Source organism: Frankliniella occidentalis, unplaced genomic scaffold (assembly GCF_000697945.3).
Source record: "Frankliniella occidentalis isolate FOCC.00 unplaced genomic scaffold, Focc_3.1 Scaffold413, whole genome shotgun sequence".
Taxonomy (NCBI): domain Eukaryota; kingdom Metazoa; phylum Arthropoda; class Insecta; order Thysanoptera; family Thripidae; genus Frankliniella; species Frankliniella occidentalis.
Genome location: NW_026267534.1, coordinates 115,247 through 123,630, shown reverse-complemented (window position 1 = coordinate 123,630; position 8,384 = coordinate 115,247). Strand labels below are relative to the sequence as shown.

At 45.4% G+C, this 8,384-nt stretch overlaps 1 protein-coding gene across 1 annotated transcript in view; it reads right to left on the bottom strand.

The window, feature by feature from the left end:
* LOC113213943 (uncharacterized) overlaps positions 1-8,384 on the bottom strand; it is a 41,533-nt gene that overhangs the window by 32,032 nt on the left and 1,117 nt on the right. The window lies entirely within an intron of this gene.

The following is an 8,384-nucleotide window of genomic DNA, read 5'->3' as shown; positions in this document are numbered from 1 at the left end:
AGGCGACACAGATGCGCGGCAGCGCTGCACCGGAGTGCGCCCGGCGGCGCTGCCGAACGTCGTCCGAACGACCGTCGGGGTGCATTCGGCACGTCCGCCCGGCCAACCAGCGAGCGCAGCGCCTAGCAGCGCCGACCCAATCACAGCGCAGCGCCCAGGACCTCGAGTTGACGGCTCTCTCCCTATGAGTCTCTCTAGGGCGCTCCACCACTCCGTCTAGTAGAGGAGAGGGGGACGGCGCGGGCGCCTTTCCGCGTTCCGTTTTTGTTCTTCTTGCTTCCGCTCCGCGCTCCATTGGAATACCCTATTCTGTGCGCCTGCTAGTTTTGCGTATTTTTAAATACACAATTGTGTACAAAATATTCATAGCAGCGTTTAATTTGTTCACAATTGTGTATATTAAAATATACACTTGCAAGTGATGAAGGGTTGAACGACTGGTTTATCATGATAACACTGCAGTGTTTCCAGTGCTTGAAGCTTGGCAGCAGGTGTGTGCTCACCTGCGACAGAGTGTCCAAATGGCTCTGGGCCTGCTCCAGGCGCTTCGCCCACAGAAGCCGCAGGTTGCAAAGGTGATGAGTCTCAAGGCAGTCGTCTCCAGCCTCGTCCTCACAGTCCAGGCACCAGAACCGCGGGAAGCACTGCTTGATGTCCTTCTTGTCTTCCGCCGGCTCTGGTGTCGTCTGCGTCGACGACTGTGCGACTTCGGCACCTGGCGAAGTCTGTGTCGACGTCTGAATTAGCGGTAGAGAGAAAGTCTGCGTTGCTACCGGGACTTTGGAATCGGGTGACGCAACACCTTCCGCTATAGCCTTGGAGTCCAAGGGAGGCAGGTTCAAAATTCTGTGTACGGCACGATGGGAAAAAATGGTTAGAAAACCGCGCTAAATGGGTTACACAACGGGACGTTTCTGCACACACTAAGCCTAAGATGAATTCAAGTCGTTAAAGGGGTGAATTTTTTGTCTCATTTAATAGTGGAGTCGTATGGTCGACTGGCCCGGCCGAATGGGCGCCCATCGGCGCTGCTGTCCCTCTCGGGTGCGTTGCCGGCAGACTCACTCCGCCTCTCTCAAACGCCGGGCCAGTCTACCATCCGACACCTCTACCCTACACCCTACAATTTAAAGTGGTTTTAATCCGTTTGATATATTATCCAAGAACCTTGTTTTATCTGAAAAATTCCTACCGAGCAGTGCACTCTAAATGAGGAGGAACAATTTTGTGTCTAAAAATGTAATAGTTTTGTACTAATCCAGCCTCAGACAAAACTTGTTCCTCAATTCAGACAATTTGCGGGCTAATTTACACTACATGACTGAATTTGGAAACAAGTTTTGTCTACGGCTGCTAACGTATTAACCTCTTCCATATTCTGACACAAAATTGTTCCTCGACATTTTGAGTGTGCTTCCAGGATGACCCCGAGAACTTGCGGTAATACGTTTGCTGTGAGCTGTGAAGTAAAATTTATCAGTACTTACATTTGCTGAGCTTGCATTAACTTCTGGTTGTCTGGCAGCAGGTCTGCGGAATCTTTGAATCTCTAAGGAACATGAAACACAGGGGACAAGTTAGTGAAGTGTTTCTTTCCAAAAGAATGCAGTGACTGACTTAACACTCTAATCTTACAACACTGTAAAACCATTTGCCGTAAATTTACAAACTAACTCTGGGAAAATTATTTCTTAAGTCACTTGTGGCACAATATAACAAAACATTCGTAATTGTGGTGTTACGAATCATTGGCTGAGCGATAGCGAAGCCTATTACTCCAGTGATGATCAAAAAGTTTCGCGTCTGTGTGTCTGTCTGTGTGTGTGTCTGTCTGTCATCACGATAACTCAAGAACGAATTGAGCTAGCGACCTGGGATTTTCAGGGTCGTTTTGTATCACAAAAAGACAGATCAAGGTCGAAGAAGAGCATTCTAGCTCAAAAATTGGATTTTAAAAAAATCAAAAACCACAGGTCCCACAAATAATGTTTTGTAAAAAAATTTGTTTTACAGTTTCCTAAGGGGTAACTCAAGAAAGTAGAGCCCTTTGGGCGAAAATTTCGTCTGTTTGGCTCTATCTTTAACCATTTAGGCGCCACAGGGAGTTTTTGACGAAAATAAGCGAAAAAACGTTCAACCCTGCATGCTAAGTCGCAGTAAGGGGAAGTTGACGGGCCGGAGGCCCGTATCATTGTGCACATTTTTGCGCTTCCCGACTCGGGTGTCAGCGCCGCAGGCCTAGGTAGATGTATGCCAGGCGCGTCGCAGCGCAACAGTGTTTCGTGAGATATCGCGAAGCCTGTTACGCGAGACGTGGTCTGGCGTACATCTACCTAGTTTGTAGGTATGGTATAACTATTTATTCGTTATGAATAAAATAACCAGCATGAAGATGAAATTATGTTACATAATAAATTGTCTAACAATCGGGAATCACACCATTTTTATTTAAAAGGGCACTAAACAAGATGCATCTTAACGGCTTGCGGATCTTGTGAAACGAAAAATCATTTCGTAAATTTACAAATGTTTCCAAAATTAAGAAATGATTTGTACATTTACAAATCTTTCCCTTTTACTGTTACAAATGGTTTATCACAGTCTGCCAACAAAGTATATGTGAAACAATTACGAATGAGTTGTAAAATTTGACACGAATTATTGTGACTATACCTTTTCCAACTAACTGTTAAAAATTACTTTCGTTGTAAATTTACGACATTTTATAGGGAATGGAACAAGGCATATGCCTTCACAGGGTTGTTCAGAGTTGTTACAGGGTCAGGATTTTCAATTTTACTAATTTTTTCTGACCAAAATCCCGATTTTTTCTGACTTTTTAGCCAAGAAAGTAGGCAGTATTTCCGAACAACGAGAGGGAAAATATCATTGAAAATAAGGGTAAGCACAAAAGCGGCGACTGGCTGCGCCGGCAGGGCCCGGCAAGTGCCGCTGCCGCAGCTCGACCGTCAGTTTTGCGCATTTTCACTCATTCATTTTCAAGGAGGCAGCCAACCGGATAAATTTTATACTGACTCCTCTCTCAATTTTCGAGACTTTTCCCTGACCCATTTTCTTATTAGTGACTTTTGACTCTCGCGGTCTGTAACAACCCTGCTACAAATTTGATGCGTTAAACAGGACAGATGCAATTATATAGTTCCTGTGAAAACGATAAAACAAGCAGGCTCGCAACTCCGTTCGGCAGGGGCGAGGCGTGCTTGGCCTGCCATCGGCGATGGTCGGACCTGCGACCCAACCATTTCAGTCACGCGATTTACTGAAGAACATAATCAAATAATGTGACCCGTAATACACTTTGCATATTTGAGTAAACTAGGGATTCCGGAGGGGGCCTGGGGTCCCATAGATTTGCTCCTTGGATATGACAAAAGACTGTAATGGGGCAACACCGTGACTACGCCCCACCCTTCTGCTTGTCTTAAGAATAAAAAAAATGAACCAGCGTAGGTAAACCTACCTAACATGGATCAAGTACCTAACATGGATCATTTCTGTTTGGCGGGTTCTAACTTCTGATTGGGTCGACCGATTTGAAAATTTGAAAGTTCCTCAGGTAGAGGACTATATATGCAACAAAATTTGTATGTGGCAATTTATTGTCTGCTCGCTCTCCTGCCCACTGGTGCGCGCCGAAAAACAGTCTACACAACAGACCTCGTCATAGCGCGCCAAAAGACAAGGCGACATACATGGTTCTACTTATTTCATGTTTGTAAGGAAACTAACCAGTGGAATCACTTGGTGCTCGATGAGAAGACGTTTTAAGGTACACCCTTTACGACTATGAAGATTTTGAACCTTTACCGTGAGTATTTTTAAATCGCGGGTAGGGGTAAAAGCATAGAATTTGAACCCTCCTCAAATAATTTCTTTAGTTTGTGCCTCAATATCAATCATTAGAAATCGTACGTGCGTTACGTCACTTTGCACACGGCAAAATATGACCAAACTAAAGGAATTGATGCAAAAAAGCACCACAAAATCCCAACAGGAATATTTTTGCAAGCATTGACATCTTCCATTGCGCCTTACGTGAAGATCAGGTAGGCAACCCGTCGCACATATTAGGACCCTCTCCACTCCTACCGCCCTTAGTATCCTGTGACGGAGCGAAAAAATACAACAATTTGAGTAACGTATGCCTTCAATTTATAGAACAGGTTTCAAGGAACATTTCTAAAACGAATCAGAGTGTCAATATCACGTGGTTAGTCAGGATATATAGAAAAAGCCGGAGTTTCTAGTTAAATGAAATGCTACTTTTCCAGGCCTTATATCCGCCCGAAGATGCAAATGAGAGAGAGCGAGTTACAATTTCGTGAGCAGAATAGTCAGAGGAACCTGTTGTTATAAGAAACTATTAATTTCGTCGACAGACGAGCCTAAACAACGTATCCAAACATGCCGAAGTTTTGATCCATGTTTAAGTCAGCGTCCAAACATGGATCACAACGCCTAAAAAGAGGAAGGGGTTGTTTTGTGATAAAACAAAAAAAAAGTTGCCTTCCCCTAATACTGTTGTTTATCACATTTGTGAAGGGGGATGCTCTAGCTCGGTGATCCATGTTAGGGTACCCCCCTCCAAACATGGATCAAAATTTGCGGTCATGGGGATTCCCTGTAGCTCCTAAAGTATTGGAGCAAGAAACTTAATTCACTCGGGACAATTTCCTAAAGGGTTCAAACTACACAGCAACGAAAAAAAATTATGCTCATCACACTTTTATCGACCCCAAAACCACGGTTTTCTGAAAAATGATCCATGTTTGGTAGGTTTTAGATTGTCTTGTTTGTCGAACAGTCTTAAAACTTGAGTTTTTGCCATTGTTTTAAATATATCCACCTCAAGGGCCGATACAGTGAAAGATACGGCAAATCCAAAGGTAGTTCTCGAATCAGAATGTGTTGTTTTATTGTGTGTTTTTTTTTGGGGGGGGGGGCGTACTTTCTGTTACATTTGACGATTGAACACCTCCTTGCGTACGCCTTTATGTGCAACGTGGTCATTTCCAACGTATTTTCGTCGAAAAAAACACTCTAGCGCCCAAACGGTGCAAGATAGAGTCAAACGGACACAATTTTCGCCCGAAGAGCTCTACTTTCACGAGGTACCCCTAAGAGACCATAAAATAAATATTGTTTTCCAACTTTTTGGACCAACCCGTATTTCTTTGTTACCCCCTCTTACCCCCTTAGGGGTGGTTGACAGGATTTGCCGTACGCATTTCGTTTCCAGGGAGTGAACCTTAAGATACCCTGAAATTTTCAGACCTCTAGCTCATCTCCTTCTTCTTACACGCACGAAGGACAGACGGACACGAGAACGGTTGCATAAGCCCGCTTTAATGCTCTTTTAAAAGCAGAAGGGCGGGCTAAAAATATCACTTTCAAATAAAATAACTATTGCATACTTAAGTGGTCATCGTTGCATTTTACTGCAATAAAAATAATAGCTAGCAGGCCCACCCTCCTGCTAAACGAAGTTGGCAGCTTCACTGTAAAAGATATATTGTAATTTTACTGCTGAACATATTACAGGCTAGTCTTATATTGTGTTATTGGATCCATAAGCTAACATCAAAAACTTGGAAGGGATTTGGCATAACCTGCATGTATTCTACACACTGCGGCACACACAGCCAAAGATGTTCAGCGTATGAAAAGAATGCTTCGTTTGTTCAGTTTTGATTACGAAGTAGACAGCAAAGGCACCTGGCAAAAAGATGGTTCAAAGCGAGCTGTCACTCAAACGGGCCGAAGGCCCGTTTTCCAATGGAAGCTTTATTCCCAAACGCCGCCGGCAGGCCAAGCTAGGCCCGCTTCCTGCCGAACCGAGTTACCGGTGGAGCGAAGCGGAGCTGGCAACTTGGTTTGGCGGAAGAGTGGGGCCTAGCTTGTTCCCTCGATTCCGATTTAACCGCCGGCCCCTCGATAAAGTCCACTTGAACCGCTTTACCCCGTTAATGTCTCCCTCAAATGGCCCCGGAAGGACTCTAACCGGGCACCTTGGTTAAAGCACACTCTAACCGGTTGAAGTCGACATCACCTGAGTAAGGGACTTTAACCGTACCAGCACGGTGGAGGGGGAGAAGGTGGCGGCACGAGACGTCTGCTCGTGGGTCCAGAATCTCGACAGGTTGGGGGATTTACACCCTGGTCGGGGCCGCCGTGCAGGTAGGTAGGTGGGAAGCCCAGACTCAGCTTGTGCGGGATGGGCTCCGACGTGACCATGGTGTGAGCAGAGAGTTACGCGTGCGCTGAAGGAAGAGCCGTACCGTATTGTAGTACGCCGGTCGGCCGGCCGCCGCGCGGCGCGGCGGTCAGAAGAGAGACAACTAACGTGCCGGCGCGCCCGGCTCAGCTTAGCACGGGCAAGTCAAGCATTTGGGGCGGGCCGCGCCCGCGCAGTCCGATTGCAGCAAGTAGTGGGCGGTCTACACTTTTGGATACTGCATTTTTGTGTCAAGCAATGCCACTTGGCAGGGGGGTACTTATGGACTAAATAAAGGATTTGACCCGAAGAGGCATCGAAAATTTCCCTTAGGGAAGATTTTATAAGCCATCAAAATTACCATTGCGCCTTACGGGAGGTCCGGGTAGGCAACCCGCCACACAGTGTCCGCGTTTTCGCCGCGTTTTGCTATTTCTCTGCCGTTTTGACCAACTTCCAGACCGAATTTTTGAGTTCCGTCTTTTGCATTGTGTTCCTTACGAGTACGCGGTCATTTTGAGCTATAGAAAACCTCAGAATGTTACTCGCAACGCCCAGGAAAAAGGGTGAAAGGTGAAAGTTAGGTCTCGGAGTGTACAACTTGTTCAAGCGACCTAACCACCCTGTTCACCGATGAAATTTCACGTGTCGACTATTGTTTCCCGTAGTCAAAAGCATGAGGAACACGCTCAAACAAAAAAAAAGGCAACTTTTTTCGTGGGAAATGCCTTAAAATGGCGATTACTTGTTAGTGTGCGCGGGCCGGCCCCGCCTGCCTGCGGGACGGGAAAGGCTGTCGGTCGTGGTGGCCGCGTTCTGCGTATGACACGCGCATTTTGTCAAAGGAGCGCCAAAATTTGCACAGGAGTTCTTAAAGAGATAAGAAACAAATTTTGTCCGAATCCTTTTGGAAAATTTTGAACCGTTCAAACTGTACTGTTCAGTTCGTACAACCTGAACAGAATGGGATAAATAGCGGTGGCTCTGACCCTTATTAAGCCAATACGTGGCGCGCAGCAACTTTGCAATTCCATTCGGTGATGCTAGACACAAAGCAAATGTTATCTAGGTAATTTGAACACCCTTGAACACTTTTTTGAACATGTTTGTACATGCAAATGTACAGCAAATGTTATCTAGGTAATTTGAACACCCTTAAACACTTTTTTGAACACGTTTGTACATTGTACGTGTTGGAACACTATAAAAAAACAACTTAATGTAGAGAAACCTCGTTCCTGACTTCAGATTTGTCATCAGCAGGTTCGTTTCATACGGGAAAGACGTGTCTGACACGTGTCTTTGAAAATACTACATTTTGTTCAACTTAGTGTTCCATTCAGCGTTCGGAACAGGGTTGTCCACGCTACGCCACTGTCCGTTCAAGGCCACCTGGGGTTGAGGTGTCAGAAGTGTACAGATAAAAAAAAACATGTTTACGGCGGTTTAACTCACTACAAAATGTACAAACATGTTCAAAAAAGTGTTCAAGGGTGTTCAAATTACCTAGATAACATTTGCTTTGTGTCTAGCATCACCGAATGGAATTGCAAAGCTGTGCGCGCCACGTATTGGCTTAATAAGGGTCAGAGCCACCGCTATTTATCCCATTCTGTTCAGGTTGTACGAACTGAACAGTACAGTTTGAACGGTTCAAAATTTTCCAAAAGGATTCGGACAAAATTTGTTTCTTATCTCTTTAAGAACTCCTGTGCAAATTTTGGCGCTCCTTTGACAAAATGCGCGTGTCATACGCAGAACGCGGCCACCACGACCGACAGCCTTTCCCGTCCCGCAGGCAGGCGGGGCCGGCCCGCGCACACTAACAAGTAATCGCCATTTTAAGGCATTTCCCACGAAAAAAGTTGCCTTTTTTTTGTTTGAGCGTGTTCCTCATGCTTTTGACTACGGGAAACAATAGTCGACACGTGAAATTTCATCGGTGAACAGGGTGGTTAGGTCGCTTGAACAAGTTGTACACTCCGAGACCTAACTTTCACCTTTCACCCTTTTTCCTGGGCGTTGCGAGTAACATTCTGAGGTTTTCTATAGCTCAAAATGACCGCGTACTCGTAAGGAACACAATGCAAAAGACGGAACTCAAAAATTCGGTCTGGAAGTTGGTCAAAACGGCAGAGAAATAGCAAAA